Raw genomic sequence first — 17,996 nt, forward strand, 5'->3', positions numbered from 1 at the left:
TGTTTAATTTAGTAGTTAAACGCGATCAGGAAATCCAGGATCATGTTAAAAAATAGAAGGGGTGTTCACGGGTTTGTCAAAAACAATACAAAATGATTTAATAGATTGCGATTAAATGATCTTGCCGATTACGTAAAAAATGAAATTTCAACAGAAATTAATTAAAGTCAATTTTTTTCTATACTAGCTGACGATACTACTGATATAACCGAAAAATCACAGTGTACTTTAACAATCCGTTTTGTTAACAAAGTTGGTCAGGTAACAGAAAGATTTTTAGGGTTTTTTGATGTTAGCGATAATAGATCTGCAGACGCTCTATATAGTTTAATTTCAAACGTGCTTGAGCCATATGATTACAAAAATAAATAAATTGCTCAATTTTACGATGGTGCAAGTGTAATGGCTGGCTCTTTAAACGGATTACAATCAAAAATTAAAGTAGATGCTCCAAAAGCAATTTTTACACATTGTTGCGCTCATAGATTACATTTAGTATTGCAAGACGGCTCAAAATGTATTACAAACTGTAGGATATTTTTTGTCGCCTACCCGAAGTATATGTGTAGCCTACCCGCATACTGAGGTCACGAGCCGCCACTGCCAGATGGATGACGTCACTAGTATACCATATATGTCACAATATCATAACTTAAAAGTAAAAATCGACCTGTTTCGGAATTTTCCCTTAAAGTCGCCGGTTTATGAAATAACGAATTTATTCCTTTCATTTGCACCATACTGCATACACATGCAACGGTGGAAAATAGTGTCGCGTACGCTTGATTAACAATTAAGAAACAAAGGAGTTTTGAATATTGTATTGCAAAAAACTCTTCGGGATTTCATCAATCGATGTTTAAAGAATATCTACCTACCTTGGCAACATTCAAATTTTCAGTTTTTCACATAGTTTTTGAGGGTTAAAAATGGCCGATTTCGCAATTTTTCAATTTATAATCGCTTATATGTCAAAAACTATCAACTTTAGAGAAAAGTCACTAAAGACCTTTTCTGTTTGGAATGATCCAAAAAACCTAAAAAAAATTTGTTCCATGCAAAAAAATTAATTTTAGGAAAAAAACAAAAAAAAACCTTTAAAAAATTTTTGACCAATTTTTGGTCCTGGCAACATGCAAATTTGTTAAAAGGGGTCCTTTTTGAGTAAGATTGTGCAAAAAGTCCGAATTAGAATATTTTTCCTAGCGGATGCGCAGTGGCTTTCTGGACTAATTGCAATTGACGTATATGGATTAGATGACTAGCGTCATCTGGCAATTGAAAGGTAAAGTTTTCAATCCTAATAGCAACATTAATAATATTAAAAATTACAAAAAAAAATATTACTAAAAATTTTTAAATTGAAAAATTTATTGGTCCGTTTGGAAGAAAAATGTGTAGCAAATCATCGAATATAAACAGCAGGATTTAGTTGCCAATACAGTGGAACCCCGATAAGTCCGCCTTCGATAACGCGGAAGTCTGGCTAACCCGGCTCGATTTAGATCAAACATTTCAATAATAAAAACGTAGTACCTACATATTGCCACAACCGAAACTGAGTACATTTTTTACAAAGAAATGAACAAAACTGTATACAACTGTATGTAATTTAGATGAACAAAACTGTATACAACTGTATGTAATTTAATAATAAAGTTTATCTGTAAGAATACCGTATTTTATTAATTTTTACCATATTCTCCAGCTAACCCGGATTTTCGATAACCCGGATCGGCGGCGGTCCCGATTAATCCGACTTATCGAGGTCCCAGTGTACTTAAAAGAGGAAGAGGAAGGATGGCTCAATCATACACAATACATATGCAACACCAATAAACACATACACAATTTTCAATTTATACATTAAATCTCAAAACATACGAACACTCGCAAACACAGAATCGCAAAACACATACAAATAATATACACTCACCGGCACAAAATTCCGCCACCCAAAATTTTTGATTAAGTTTGATAATTTATAACTTCATTATTTGTACTTCGATTTTAAAGATTCTTGCACGAGTTTGTAGGTACATGTATTGGTATCGTTTGGTCTTATTCTGGTAACACAAAAATCTTGCTTGCATTGCATTATACAGGGGTGAATGGAAGTGTTGTATGTCCTCCTAACTTTAAAACATTATGTGGAAAAATGGAAGGGCTGGTTTTGTTTCATAGTCCTGTCATATTATCCCGGAGGCATCACTAAAATTTTGTTTTTTGAATTATCCGAATATCTCTTTTCTTGTAAGAGCTGTTTTTTGTAAATAAACACACTGATTGACTCATAAAATAGAGGTTGGATTGATAAGATTAGAATGGCCCGCATGCACCCCAGATCTCAATCCTATTGAGTATTTATTGGATGAATTAAAAAAGCTATTCGCCGTCATCCTAGGCCTCCAGAAAATTTAGTACAGTTATGGCCCTGGTAGAGGAATATCGGGCTATTCCCCAGGCACATCTTTATTCGATGCCAAAGAGATTGAGAGCAGTCGCTGCTGCAAGAGGTGGACATACCCGCTGTTGAATTATTTGGTTTTGTTGTTAATTTTGTTTTGTTTTGTTAATTTTAGTGAGTTTGATATTTTTAATTAAAAAACCTTCGAAGCAGTGTTTTTATTTACAGCTCTTACAAGAAAACAGATATTTGGATAACTCAAAAAACAAAACCTTAGTGATACTTTCAGGATAATACAAAAGGAGTATGAAACAAAATCAGCCCTTAAAATTTTTCCACAGAATTTTTTAAAGTTAACAGAAAATACAACGCTTTCATTCACCCCCGTATAATGCCATCTAAGCAAAAAAATTTTGTGACCGGAATCAAAAAAATGGCATCAATACATGTGTCGACAAACTGATGCAAGAATCTTGAAAATCGGAGTACAAATAATAAAGTTATAGATTGCCAAACTTAATCAAAAATTTTTGGGTGGCGAAATTTTGTGGCGGTGAGTGTATAAACACACAGAATAATCAGAATTTAATGTATCATAGAGCATAAAACATCCACCCAGATATCTTTTCATCCAAAGTATGGCTGTTGCCTACAACCAATAGGCAAGTAGGTACCTACGTCACAATTTTCTGAATTTTTATAAAACATAAATATTCTCAACAAGAGCTTGGCGGTTACACGTTACAATTTTCGATTACAACTTTTCCCGTAATAATTCTTTTTGAAAAGGATTTCCGAAGTTGAAATTGAAACGTCAAATTGTTTTAGGTAAAAACTGTAATTGTCTTTACAATAAACTGTGGCTAATCCCATATATGTAAATATAATATTTAACTGTTGAATTTGTTCTTTTAGTACCCTACTGTTTGTTGTCTTACATGCTCGGTTGTTATTACATAAAATATCTTGGGTTATATAAATATGATGCAACTATAATAGTTGCAATTTTCAGCGTATCTCAATCTGTTCCTGCATTCGAGATAAAAATATAGGTGAATTACGGAATGCGCACTTAAAAATAACGTTACAGAAACTATCTTCACCAATACACCATCTGTATAACACTATTTTGTAGATTACCGTATTTTGCAAGACTAAAAGCAAAAGTATTTAGCTTTAAAACTAGATTATTTGATTTATTGGTAATATAACAAGAAAAATTTGTGAGATCGGTTTAACATTTTTCATTGATCATAAATAAACACCTGATAGAGTTATATAATTCAACAGCCTGTAGTAATAATATAGTCTCCATAAGGCGTACAGTCCTAAAATCATTAAGACTTATTCATATGCATTTTATTTTGTATTATATTCTAAGTTTGTCGAAGTAATCATATATATTTTTTTTTTAAATTTTTTTCCAAAACTGACACAAGATCAGTCCTGTATTAAGAATTAAGACTGTTGCAATTTTCGGTAAACAAAAATAAAAACAAGGACACAAATAACAACAGGATTTGTAACATCAAACGGATCGTCACCCACTTTATTTATAATATACCTACCTATAAAGTGGCGGTTTTTAGAAAATGGAGACAACAATGTAGAACAATGGGGATATCACCCACCAACACTATAGTATATACGCTCAACTTTGCACACGATGAAGTAATAGAGGCTCAAGATTATGACAATTTAAACTACCTATATGGCCCGAAAATTAAATGAAGATTATGATAATAGGGTCAAGAAGTGAATAATAAAACCAACAGTGGCGACGCGTGACTTTTTCTAAAGTGATACCAAAACCAGATGTAAAAAAATCTTATTTAAAAAATATTTTGAACCTCCCAAATATAAGTTTTTGGTTTCAATCCTGTGGGATAAAATTAAACAAATCACTATTCCCAAGCTATTATATGTATGTAATTATGTAGGTATATTGTATCAGGTATAACAATAAATAATAAACAAACTAAACATATTATTCTACCATAAAATTAACATAAAAAATGAACAAGTAGGAAAAAGAACATATTTTGAAAACTATTGTTTATATTTTAATTCTTCCATTTTCAATAATATCATTTTTCCTTTAAAATAATATTTAAAAAAATATATATAAGTAGAATGACTTTTCAAGTAGTTGATCAATTGCGCAATACGTAGCAACACTCTTCCATGTTTAAATGCACGCAGACTGTAATCTGTAATAGGTATTACTAAAACAACGTTACCAATCTTCAAAATGGTTACAATACTGATATGCACAGCGTGCCCGCACGCCGTCTGTAGACCCATCGCATCGCTCCTACAAAATTTTCAGAGCTAGTCCCGAGCGATAGCGAGGTTTCTCCTGCGTTACTGTTACCAGTGCCAGTATTGGTAACAGCATATGATAACGTGCCATGGATTCACATATCTCGCAACATTTTCGTGCGTCTATGGCTATTTACTGAATTAGGTACTATTAACAAGTATTTCTGTTGGTAAAAAATATAAATGGAATTATTTCATAGTAATCATAAAATATTTATTTGCAAGATTTGTAACTGTTACCAATGGTAACAGTGGTTACATGGACGCTTCGCCACTGATAAACCAAATAATTGTGCATTGGAGAAGAACAAAACGATCTCATATTAGACGACATGGCCACGATGAAGCATTGCTATGACTACAAATATCTAGATATCAATATTTCGCACGATGGAACATTAAACAAAGTCATAAGGGAAAGAAATACGTCAGGAAGAAAAGCCATCACAATGTTAAACAATATTTTATGGACCAATCCGTGCGGAAAGAAAATAAAGACCTATAGCATTCCTAGACGAAGTTCTATGGAGTAAACAAATATCAAGGAATAACCGAGAAATATAAGAAAAAGGTCTTAGCCATGGAAATTGATGCCAAAAGAAGATCGATGAGAGTATCAAGAGCCGAAAGAATAAAGAATGAAGTAATAAAACAACAAATGGGTATAGGAGGCACTATCTTCTTCTTGTTATAGTGCCTATCCGTTTCGGATGTTTGCGACCATCATGGCAATCTGTACGTTGCACACTGCTGTCCTAAAAAGATTTGTAATCGTTGTGTTGAACCACGTACTAGGGCAGTCAATGAGGATATTTGGCTCCGAATTCCATCCTACTACCTCGATTTACTTGATATTTTCAGAGTAAGTAGGGAATAGATCAGGAAACAAAGTCTACCCCATGCCGATGTGCGCTTTTATCTTGGGGATGGAAAATTTTTTGGTTAAAATAACCACGTAAGTGGCTAGAGAACCTAATTCTAAGCAAAAACTGTTCTATATTTTTTTTTTTGAAAACTTAATACTTTTTGAGTTATTCGTGGTTGAAAATTAGCCATTTTCATTGAAAAATGACACCTTTTCGGACAGTTTTCTGCTGCATACCTTAAAAACTGCATCTAACAAAAAAACTATTAAAAATATTTTTGTAGCTTAAAAAAAAACAAAGAGACTCGTTCCTTCATAAATCTTCTAGTTGTAATACAAATAGAGATATGGTAGGTGAGAAGAGTTTGTTTTTTGGTGCATGCTCAAATCGGTGTATTCTACTTGAAATAACAGAGAAACGGTCGATTTAAGGTGTACAATACTACCAATACCTTTTAGAGTGCTTGAAAAGAACTTTAAAATGAGCAATATTAAATGTCGATTACATTCAACCTAAGCGAGATATGCTGCAAAATATTGATAACTAATGTATTTTAAGAAAAAATTGGAAGTATATTTTAACCCCTAATCCATCAGAATTTAAATACATCGTTTTTCTTCTACAATACTCTTTATTATAGTGTTATTTCTATCTTTAAAAAGTTGGACGGGTTTAATATGAATGGTTTTTGAAAAAATAATAAGATCAAATTATAGAGCGCATTTTTAAATTTTCTTAAAAATCTTCCTGTTTCTCCATGTAACTCGAAAATGATAAGATATACGAAAAAAAGATACCAAACAAAAATGTAGGGTTTTTTTAAAATAAAAATTTGGTTTTTATTTTTCATTACTGTATTTCTTATTGTTTACAAGTTACAGGGAGAAAAAGGAAGCTTTTTAAGAAAATTTTAAAATGCGCTCTATAATTTGATCTTATTTTTGAAGTTATACTTCTTTACGGGCGTAATGACGGTGAAATTTTATATCGTAAAACCTAGCGACCGGGCGCATGCGCATTATAACTTTGTTCTGATTGGATGTTCAAATGACATGACAAAAATTATCCAATATGGCAGCTGTGGGACTGTGGTTTGGTTATAATGTATGCTTGTTGCGTTTTAAAATTTGTAGGAAGAGAAACAACAAACAAAAAGTTTGTTAATGGTTATACTGCCTTTTTAAATAGTTTTCATATTATATTTTTGGACTTATTTACATAGAAGAGATGATTGTTGCATGCCAATGTGAAAGCTCATCAAACTGTGACTAGTATGCCTGCCGCAGATCTCGCTTATTCAAAGCTAAAGAATCTTTCACTGGTAAGTGTTTTATAAATAGTTGATCAAATTTTGTTATGATATTTGAACATAGCCACTTTGCAAGACGCAAGTGATTGCGAAATTTATTAGTCGTTATACGGGCTCCGATACCTACCTTGAACCTACCAAAATACATAAGTAGTATGTAATACTTTTATTTACATAATTTGATTACCATCAAAATGTCTATCAATATTCACCTAATATATTGTTTTCTTACTCTATGTTTTGTTGTATTTTTTCAATTCTAAATCATTTCAATTCAAAATCAAAATAATTTGATTTACATAAGTTAAAAATGTCAAAAGGTTAATCTGTTTAGTTAGACGATCTTCGCACACAATGACAAGCTGTCTCTGTGGCGAAGTTTTAATGCGAGTGAATCCCAATACAACGCAAATACCAGCCGCGTGGTAAGTTGGTTCGAATCCCAATAGAAACTTTTATTTTTTTATTTTTTTTATACATTTTATGATTGTAAGTATATTTATTATATAATTTTATTTTCAGAAAATACGTATTTAGTTAAAAAATTTTCCGACAATTAATGTTCAGAAATCATTTGTGGCATTTTTAATGTGTTTGTGTGTGTTTTATTTTTTTATTATTTTAATTTTTGGCACTGTTTTAATAAAAATGTTTGAGAAGTAGTAAGTATAAATTAATTTAATATTTAAATAAAATATAAATAAAAAGTATATTAATTTCGTTTATAATCATATAATCATATAATAGAAGTATAACTTCTTACGTGCGTACAAAGTACACACACATTCTTTTTTTTTTCAAAAACCATTCATTTTAAACCCGTTCAACATTTTGAACATAGAAATAACACTATAATAAAATGTATAGTAGAAGGAAAACGATGCATTTAAATTCTGGTGGACGAGGGGTTAAATATAGGTACTTCTCATTTTTTCTTAAAATACATTAGTCATTAATTTTTTTGCAGCATATCTCGCGTAGTTTGAATGTAATAGGCATTTAGTATTGTTCATTTTAAAGGTCTTTTTAAGCACTACAAAAGGTATTGACAGCATTATACATCTACAATCGACCGTTTCTCTGTTATTTCAAGTTGAATACACCGATTTGAGCATGCACCAAAAAAAACAAAATCTTCTCACCTACCATATCTCTTTTTGTAATATATCTAGAAGACTTATGACGAAACGAATCTCTTTGTTTTCTTATAAGCTACAAAAATGTTTTATATAGTTTTTTTTAGTGAGATGCATAGTTTTTAAGGTATTCGCAAAAAACCGTTCGAAAAGGTGTGTAATTTTTTAATGAAAATGGCAAATTTTCAACCACGAATAACTCAAAAAGTATTGAGTTTTCAAAAAAAAAATATATATAGACCAGTTTTTGCTTAGAATTAGGTTCTATAGAAGCTTCCGTGGTTATTTTAACCGAAAAATTTTCCACCCCCCGAGAAGGGGTGGGAACCATCCCCAAGATTAAAGCACACATCGGCATATGGTAGACTTTGAATTAGAAGATAAGTAAAGGCTATTCCCAAAATTTCATTAAAATCCATGAAGTAGGATAGAATTCGAAGGTAATATCCTATTCTTGCTCCCATTGACTGGCGTATACGTAGATTTTTCAGCCAGGAAATCCTTCGCCTTCCTAGTCCTCGATTTCCTTCTACTTTTCCCTGTAAGACCAGTTGCAGCAGTCCATATCTTTCACTGTTCCTCATGATGTGACCGAGGTATTCGATTTTGGCTGTTTTTATTTTGATTAACAGCTCTTTTTCTTTTTGCATTCTCAGCAAAACACCCTAAGGGCACTATAGTTGAGGATATTGAGGAATGGGTGACGAAAGATAGCCTAAAAAAACTATGACGTGGCAACACCCAGAGAAAAAAACGAGAAAGACCACCATAAAGCTGGAATCTGAGTTAGGAAAGGGATTAACACTCTAAATCTAAGTGAAAAATTAACTCAGGGCTGAATACATTGGCATTTGGGAGTCTGACAACGTCGTAAGACGTTATAATCTTGAGTATATTATTTTCTAACCTAGGGCAAAAACTAGAATCATAAAAACGGCACGTGATAAATTAACACCGTGGAAAAAAATAGAACCCCTAAAATATGTGGTACCCCGTCAAAATAGCCCCGTCAAAAAAGCTCCGACAAAATAGCCCCAACATAATATCCCGCACACAAAATAGCTCCGACAAAATAGCCTGCAGACAAAATAGCCGCGGAATAATAGCCCGCCGACAAAATAACCCCGACAAAATAGCCTCGACAAAATAGCCCCGACAAAAAAAGCTCTCTTCAGAATTCATCATGAAATAATTCCTTAAAAATACATTTTTTCGGAAATGGTAATTATCCTCTATTCAGATGTTTATCTTAACCACAATAAATAAAAATGGTCTTTTCAGAGAACTCGAGTCCTTTGAACATTTAAGTTAAGCGAAAATCAATGTTTATTTATGATATAAACATTTTTTTCTGTTTTCGGGCAACAGTAAAATACATTTTAAATTAAATAAATTAAATACATTCTTCCTTTTTGTCAAATAATTTAAATTAAAAAAAAGTTTTTGGACACCTTGTATAAATAATTATGTGATTGTTTGTAAGAGGCTGTTTTAGACGGGGCTATTTTAGCCGGGGCTGTTTTGACCGGGGCTATTTTGTGTGCGATCTATTTTGTCGGGGCTATTTTGTGTTCGGGCTATTTTGACGGGGCTTTTTTGACGGGGGCTGTTTTGACCGGGCTATTTTGACGGATCACGAAAATATGTTTATTTATTTATTTATTAAGCGCAACAGGCCTTGTAGGCCTAGGGCTAAAATGTTTACATTTCTGATTACATAAATAATATAGTAAATAACTTAATATAACTTACATAACTTATAAATTTTATTTAAATACACTACAGTCTTTTTATACACTCCTTCACAACCTCTCTCCATCTCCTTCTGTCCAATGCTAGTTCTTTCCATCTCTCAATGTTACTTTTCTTCAAATCTTCATATACACTGTACTTCCATCTTTTCCTTGGCCTGCCTTTCCTCCTCTTTTGTATTGGTCTTCGTGAAAGTACCATTTTCGGCATTCGTTTACTTCCCATTCTCTCTATGTGCCCCAAGTATCGTATTCTCTGTGCTTTGATCGTCGTCGTAATCGTTGGCTCTTGATATAGTTCTTCCAATTCTTTATTGGTTCTTCTTCTCCACTGACCTTCTATTTTCACACTTCCATATTTGCATTTTTCTCTCCCATCTTTCTAACAGGTCTGTTTCTGACTTTTTGAGCACCCATGTTTCGCTTGCGTATGTTACTGTAGGTCTGATAACAGTCTTATAAATTCTTATTTTTGTTTTTCTTGATACGTATTTGGATTTCAATAATGTGCGTAATGCTCCATATTTTTTATTTCCTTTAGCTATTCTTGCCTTTATCTCCCCTTCTTCATGACCATTTTCATCTATTTTGGCTCCCAGGTAAATAATTTCTTTGGCTCTTTTAAACGAGTATGTTTTTTCTCCATCTATTTGTACTATGATGTTATTCTCTTTTTCTTTTTGGATCTCTCCCATTATCATATACTTTGTCTTTTCTTCATTGATTTTAAGTCCGAATTTTTTGGCTTCTGTTATTATGTTTTTCATTAACTTTTGTAGTTCTTTTTTGCTTGTTGCTAATAGCGTCAGATCATCTGCAAATGCTATGCATTGGTGGCCGTTTTTAAATATCGTTTCTTGCATGTTTATTCTGCTTTTCCGAAAATATGTTAATTTATGATAAAAGTGTATACTTTTCACTATACACACAACTGGATTAAATATTTTGATTTGACCATATTTAAAAAACACAACCATCTGCTACATATTAATATTCTGTATTCGATTCATTTTAATATCTATTTATGCCATCTGATAATATACATATTCATTTCACTTTTACCAATCAACGAATCAACAATAAGACTAAAATAAAATAGAACGATCAGTAAAAGGCTAGCTAATATAATGACAACTTTTCTGCAAAATGGAAAGTGATTCAAGTTGTTGCACTAGAACCATTCAGTAGTACCATTAAATAAAAAATCGTATCAACTTTCCACGCATTAAATGGATTAATTTTATTTTGTGGAAATTAAACTGTTGCTTGTAGACAGTGATATGGTGGTAATTGACTTTCTCCTTCTTTAATGATGCGTTTAATAACGAGTTATTTATGGGAAAATATCGAAAATTCTTTAGATAACTGAATGAGAGAATATCTAATAATGATTTTATAATTTGATTTATCTCATAAACCGTAGCAAAAGCGAGGACGTAAGAGGACAAAAAAGAGAGAGCCCATACAAATGCACTGACGATGCAGTCAAATGTCGAATTGAGCAATATGCATATCTGGGTACGAATTTAAATAGCCAATGGGACTACTCAACAGAAATTAAACAGCGAATAATAAAAGCGAAAGCAGCATACGTTAGAATGAGACCCATTTTCAACAGTCGAGACATATCATTAAAAACAAAATACCGTCTGTTGAAATGCTACTTATTCACAGTTCTGCTCTACGGAATGGAAGCGTGGACACTAACTGTTGCATCTATGAATCGGCTCGAAGCTTTCGAAATGTGGTGTTATAGGCGCATCTTACGTATATCCTGGGTTGACCGAATTACTAATGTGGAAGACCTGCGTATAATGGGGAAAAAGTGTGAAATTCTCATAACCATCAAAACAAAAAAAATAGAATATCTAGGACATGTAATGAGAAATCAAGAACGTTACGGCCTTCTCCAACTGATTCTCCAAGGGAAGGTAAATGGTAAAAGATGACCGGGAAAAAGACGCATTTCCTGGCTTCAAAATTTACGGATGTGGTATAACACCACTACCACTGAACTGTTCCGCGCTGCGGTAAACAAAGTCAAGATTGCCATGATGATCGTCAACATCCGGAACGGATAGAACGGAAGAAAGGCTTGTTATAACATTGAAGTAAGTAGTTTTGTTGTAAATTTATTTTTCAAGTACTGATTTAGTTAATAGTTAATACTGGAATGATTTTAGAAATACCTAAGTCACACAAAATTACGGTTTCAATAAGATTGACTTTATTACTTTTGTTTATTATAATGTACAATTTATAAAATTAATCCATGGAGAACTATTAATTCTTATTATAAAAGAGGGAATAAACTAAATTCTCATTCGAGTAAACATTAAAACCGCGCGGAAAAAAACTAAATTCTCATTCTAGTAAAAGCGGTCAGGCGGGTTAAAGCGGTTGGCCCGCGCGAACCTGCTTCTACTATGTTCGTGTACATTTAAAGGGACGGGGTCGAGTTCGCTCCCAATGGTAAGAATTTTACCTGAACTAAAAAAGGTAGAGTCCGAATTGGCTCCCGTAGACAAAATTTATTTTACCTAAACATGTCGAAAATATCACCCAGCGTTGTCACTTCTTTCAAATTTTCTCTTTTTGTTAGAAACAGGTACCTTCCTAGAAATATCTATGGGAAAGGAGGAAGACCTAACCCTTCGGTCCTAACTTAACTTTCGGGTATTAGAGTGTAGAGCGCAAACCGGCCGATTTCAGGTAAGAGCGCAAAACGGTCGAGCGCTTACCGGCCGACACCGATAATTTGTGTTAAAATTGCCACATATGCCAATGTTGAACTAAAACAAACTCTAAAAGTATTTGTCTAAAAGTATAATTTTCCTATAAAAAGTCTATATCACTATGTAAATTTCCTAAGCAGTATAAATATTACACGATTTGGCAACAATGTCTAATGTTTCCGGGATTATATGAGAGCCTACCCGCATTCATGCGGGAGCCAATTAGTACCCTTCTAAAATATACCTGAACGAAGCGGAGCGAACTCGACTTCACCCATTTAAAGGCGTGATTCATTTTGAAAACGTTTAAAAGCGGGTCCGCGCGGTTTAACCGTAAGCGGAAACCGCCTTCACTGTGTGCGCCGACTTAGGTATAATATGTTGGAATTCTTGTTAGAAATAAAAAATTTTTGTAGGTCCAAAATGAAACAAAATCTAGGCATGGGATAAAAAAGTTTATTTGAAGAAAGTGTATTTTTTGTTCTTCTTAATGGCGGTACAGGCTCGTTTTTTTAATATTGTATTTAATTACAGAGTAATTTCCACATACTAATATATTTCTGAAATTGGGCTCTGTACCGGCATTCTTTATTATAATTCAAATATATGTGCCGAATATTTTCACAAAATATTCTAAATTACAGCCGCAACCTTGGACCGCGTTTGTTGCTACCTGTTGATTGCTACTGTCGCCTCTTAACATTGCAATACATTTAAACATATTAAAAAATCAAAAATATAGAATGATCATATGCGGAATACACTGCTTTTAATTTTAAATCAGAAAAACGAAAATTAAAAATGTATTTGTTAACAACACTCTGGAGCAACAATATTCACGGGCTTTCTAAAAGAAATTGAATAAATGAGCACTAAAACACGGAGCAGGTGGTTGATGCATTCTCGCATGACTGTTTCTATTTCTCCGATCCCGAAATCAATCTTGAAATCTCGTTAAATTTTTCTCTATACATATATACTTAATTCGTACTTTCTCGTCTTTACGTCGGCTAAATACTATGTTTTGTTTGTGTAAAAGTTCATTTCAAAAGAAAATGATTAGCAGGTAATAACAACACGATTAATGGAAAACTGATTCTTGCGTAGGTAAAAGAAAAATCAGGCGGGTTGTTGAAATCTACGATTTTAATAAATTTTACTTGTAAAAAATAAATATATGTACAAACTCGCTAATATAATATTACAGTAAAACCTCGATATAACGGACATCTCTTTAACTGACTTCGGATATAACGGACAAAAAATCCGCTCAAATGTGAAAAAAATTAAAACGTAGTGTTAGCCCAATAAATGACCGTTTTGGAGTGTAATTTTCAGGGGCAACTCCGAATTGCATGAAAATTTGGATTTAGGTTCTACTTACCCTCCACTTCAAAGTTGAATTTGTGCCGTTGGTTGCTTTTGCTTGGGGGGTGACAGTCACCCCTTTTCAGGGGGTGAAAAACGCGTGTTTAAAATAAGCCCAGAAATGGATAAATTGACAGATTGTAAGCAACTTTCGTTCTATAATGTTTTTTACGAAATTCAATACTTTTCGAGTTATTCTCGATTGAAAATGTTGATTTTTCAAAACTACGTTTTCAGACCGTTTTTCGCAAATAACTCAAAAAGTAACTATTTTATCGAAAAAAATATTCTTAGTGAAAGTGTAGCTTATAAAAAAACGAAAAAAATAGTGTATCGATAGTCTATAAATTGAAGAATACTAAAGTTGTAGCTCATGAAAAATACGTTCTTATTCGTCTAATTCCAAATCGAATATTTCAAGATGAAACTACCGAAAAATTAAGCACTTTTCGGGAAAAGCTTATTAACATTTTTAAAGTATCTAAAACAAGATTTATATTTGTTTTTTACAAAAGTTTCTAGCATCAAAAATAAACGAGTTACACTGAAAAAAGTTGGCTCCTTTTTTTGGTAAAAAAAACGTGAAAGCCTCCCTCTATTTAGGACCCTAAATAAAATTAATCGTTACCGCTTTACCATTTTTTAACTGTATATGTATTGTTTATGCAATCTGTAAGTTTGATTGGTTTGAAGTGCTCATTCTTGAAAAAATTTGGTTTTATATTAAAAAAAATTTTCTAAAAATTTTTGAAAAATTTCCTTTTTTTCAAAATAACTTAAAAAGTATTAGTGATAAGAAAAATCTTAAAGAGTAAAAAAATATAGGTTTTGCTATTATAAATATGCTAGTTTCATTTTGTTTTTCCGTAAGACAAAAATTGGTTAAGATATGGCTGTTCAAAATTTGCATATACTCGTGATTAGTGACTCGTTCAAGCTTTTTCAACTATAACCGTTTCAAAAATAAGCACTTTAAACCGGTGAGACTGACAGATCATACAAAAAATAAATAAGTAAGTAAATTGTTTGTAAAGCGGTAGCGATTAATTTTCTTTGGGGAGCTAAACACGGGGAGATTTTCATATTTTTTTTACAAAAAAAAAGGGGCCAACTTTATTTTGAGCATAACTCGCTTATTTTTAATGCTAGAAACTTTTGTAAACAATTAAAATAAAGCTTTTTATAAACACTTTAAAAAAGTTTGAATGGGTTTTTCCCGAAAAGTGCTTAATTTTTCGGTGATTTCACCTTGAAATATTCGATTTGGAATTAGACGAATAAGAACGTATTTTTCATGAGCTACAACTTTTTTTGGCTCGATTGATAGACTTTACTGATACACCATTTTTTTTGTTTTTTTATAAGCTACACTTTTGCTAAGGATATCTTTTCGATCAAATATTTACTTTTTAAGTTATTTGCGAGAAACCGTCTAAAAACGTAGTTTTTTTGTCATTTTCAATCGCAAATAACTCGAAAAGTATTGACTTGCATAAAAAACTCTATTGAACAAAAGTTACTTAAATCCAGTCAATTTATCCATTTCCGGTCTTATCTTGAACGTATGTTTTTTCACCTCCGATAAAGGGTGACTGTCACCCCCCAAGTAAAAGCAACCAACGGCAAAATTTCAATTTTGAAGTGGAGGATAAGTAGAACCCAAATCCAAATTTTCATGCAATTCGGAGTTGCCCCTGAAAATTACACGGTATCCCCGTATTTCTCGTTCATTTACTGGACTATTAATATTATAAATGCTTAACCTGTCAAATACAAAGATACATTAAATATCAACGGGATCCCCGTAGACCCCAAACGCTACAAACTTTAGTTGTATGTTTTTGCCAAAAAATACAACATCGCTTATTCAACCCATGGATCAGGAAATAATTTTGGAAATCAAACGAATATCTTGCAGAAAGTTTTTATGAAGTAATGGTTGTATTGCATGATGAATATAATGCAGAGGATACAAAAAATCAAGCGTACCTTTCAAAAAAATTGTTTGATATCCAAGATGCAGACATAGGTTTAGAAGGGTTGGAAATTATTTATGTCTGTATGAAGGTGTCCCTGGGTATAACATCATGACTGAAAGTAAAATAGCAGATGCAGTTGTAAACCTAAAACATAAGGAAGGAAGTGAAGAAAATATGAGTAAAGAATACAAAACAACAGCGCCAAAAATGAAGTTCTCAGATGTAAGATCACACCTTGACGATCTAATAACACGTATTGATTATTCGTCAAATAACGAAGTTTAACTGTATCATACTAGTCCAGAAAGCCACTGCGCATCCGCTAGGAAAAATATTCTAATTCGGATTTTTGGCACAATCTTACTCAAAAAGGACCCCTTTTAACAAATTTGCATGTTGCCAGGACCAAAAGTTGGTCAAATATTTTATAAACGTTTTTTTTTGTTTTTTTTTCCTAAAATTATTTTTTTTACATGGAACAAATTTTTTTAGGTTTTTTGGATCATTCCAAACCGAAAAGGTCTTTAATGACTTTTCTCTAAAGTTGATAGTTTTTGACATATTATAAGCGATTAAAAATTGAAATTTTGCCAAATCGGCCATTTTTAACCCTCAAAAACTATGTGAAAAACTGAAAATTTTAATGTTGCCAAGGTAGGTAGATATTCTTTAAACATCGTTTGATGAAATGCCGAAGAGTTTTTTGCAATACAATATTCAAAACTCCTTTGTTTTTTAATTGCCAATCAAGCGTGCGCGACACTATTTTCCACCGTTGCATGTGTAAACAGTATGGTGCAAATGAAAGGAATAAATTAGTTATTTCGTAAACCGCTGACTTTAAGGAAAAATCCCGAAACAGGTCGATTTTTATTTTTAAGTTATGATATTGTGGCATATATGGTATACTATTGACGTCATCCATCTGGGCGTGATGACGTAATCGATGATTTTTTTTAATGAGAATAGGGGTCGTGTCCTAGCTCATTTGAAAGGTTCTTCAATTCTCTATTCAGTAATTTAAACATTGACATAATTATTTATACAGGGTGTCCAAAAAAATTTTATTAAATTAAATTATTTGACAAATTGACAAAAAATTAAATTGTTGGACACCCTGTATAAATAATCATGTAAATGTTTATATTACTGAATAGAGAATTGAAGAACCTTTCAAATGAGCTAGCAGACGACCCCTATTCTCATTTAAAAAAATCATCGATTACGTCATCACGCCCAGATGGATGACGTCATTAGTATACCATATATGCCACAATTTCATAACTTAAAAATAAAAATCGACCTGTTTCGAATTTTTCCTTAAAGTCACCGGTTTATGAAATAACTAATTGATTCCTTTCATTTGCACCATACTATTTACACATGCAATGGTGGAAAATAGTGTCGCGCACGCTTGATTATCAATTAAAAAACAAAGGAGTTTTGAATATTGTATTGCAAAAAACTCTTCGGTATTTCATCAATCGATGTTTAAAGAATAACTACCTACCTTGGCAACATTCAAATTTTCAGTTTTTCACCTAGTTTTTGAGGATTAAAAATGGCCGATTTGTCAAAATTTCAATTTTTAATCGCTTATATGTCAAAAACTATCAACTTTAGAGAAAAGTCACTAAAGGCCTTTTCTGTTTGGAATGATCCAAAAAACCTAAAAAAATTTTGTTCCATGCAAAAAAAAATAATTTTAGGAAAAAAACAAAAAAAAAACCTTTAAAAAATTTTTGACCAACTTTTGGTCCTGGCAACATGCAAATTTGTTCAAAGGGGTCCTTTTTGAGTAAGATTGTGCAAAAAATCCGAAACAGAATATTTTTCCTAGCGGATGCGCAGTGGCTTTCTGGATTATACGCAATTTCGTAATTTTATAAAGTTGATTATAAAAAAAACAGCAAACTTCAAAAGTACTAACAAAACTTGATTTGTTTTTCAAAGCAGGATTACCGAAAGCAAGCGCGTCGATATCAAACAACGTCACTTCACGACGAATGTCCGAAGACAATTAAATAGAATTTTGTTCGTGTTTTATATTTTCTCTTTATATTTAAATACAGTGTACTAGTGTACATATTTTCAAAAAATAAGTTTTTTGATTTATTTTAACC

General features: G+C 32.3%; 1 protein-coding gene across 1 annotated transcript in view; it reads right to left on the reverse strand.

Moving 5' to 3' along the window:
* Positions 1 to 17,996, reverse strand: part of LOC114328087 (espin) — a 374,616-nt gene that overhangs the window by 303,456 nt on the left and 53,164 nt on the right. The window lies entirely within an intron of this gene.

The sequence above is a fragment of the Diabrotica virgifera genome, chromosome 2 (genome assembly GCF_917563875.1).
Source record: "Diabrotica virgifera virgifera chromosome 2, PGI_DIABVI_V3a".
NCBI classification, from domain to species: domain Eukaryota; kingdom Metazoa; phylum Arthropoda; class Insecta; order Coleoptera; family Chrysomelidae; genus Diabrotica; species Diabrotica virgifera.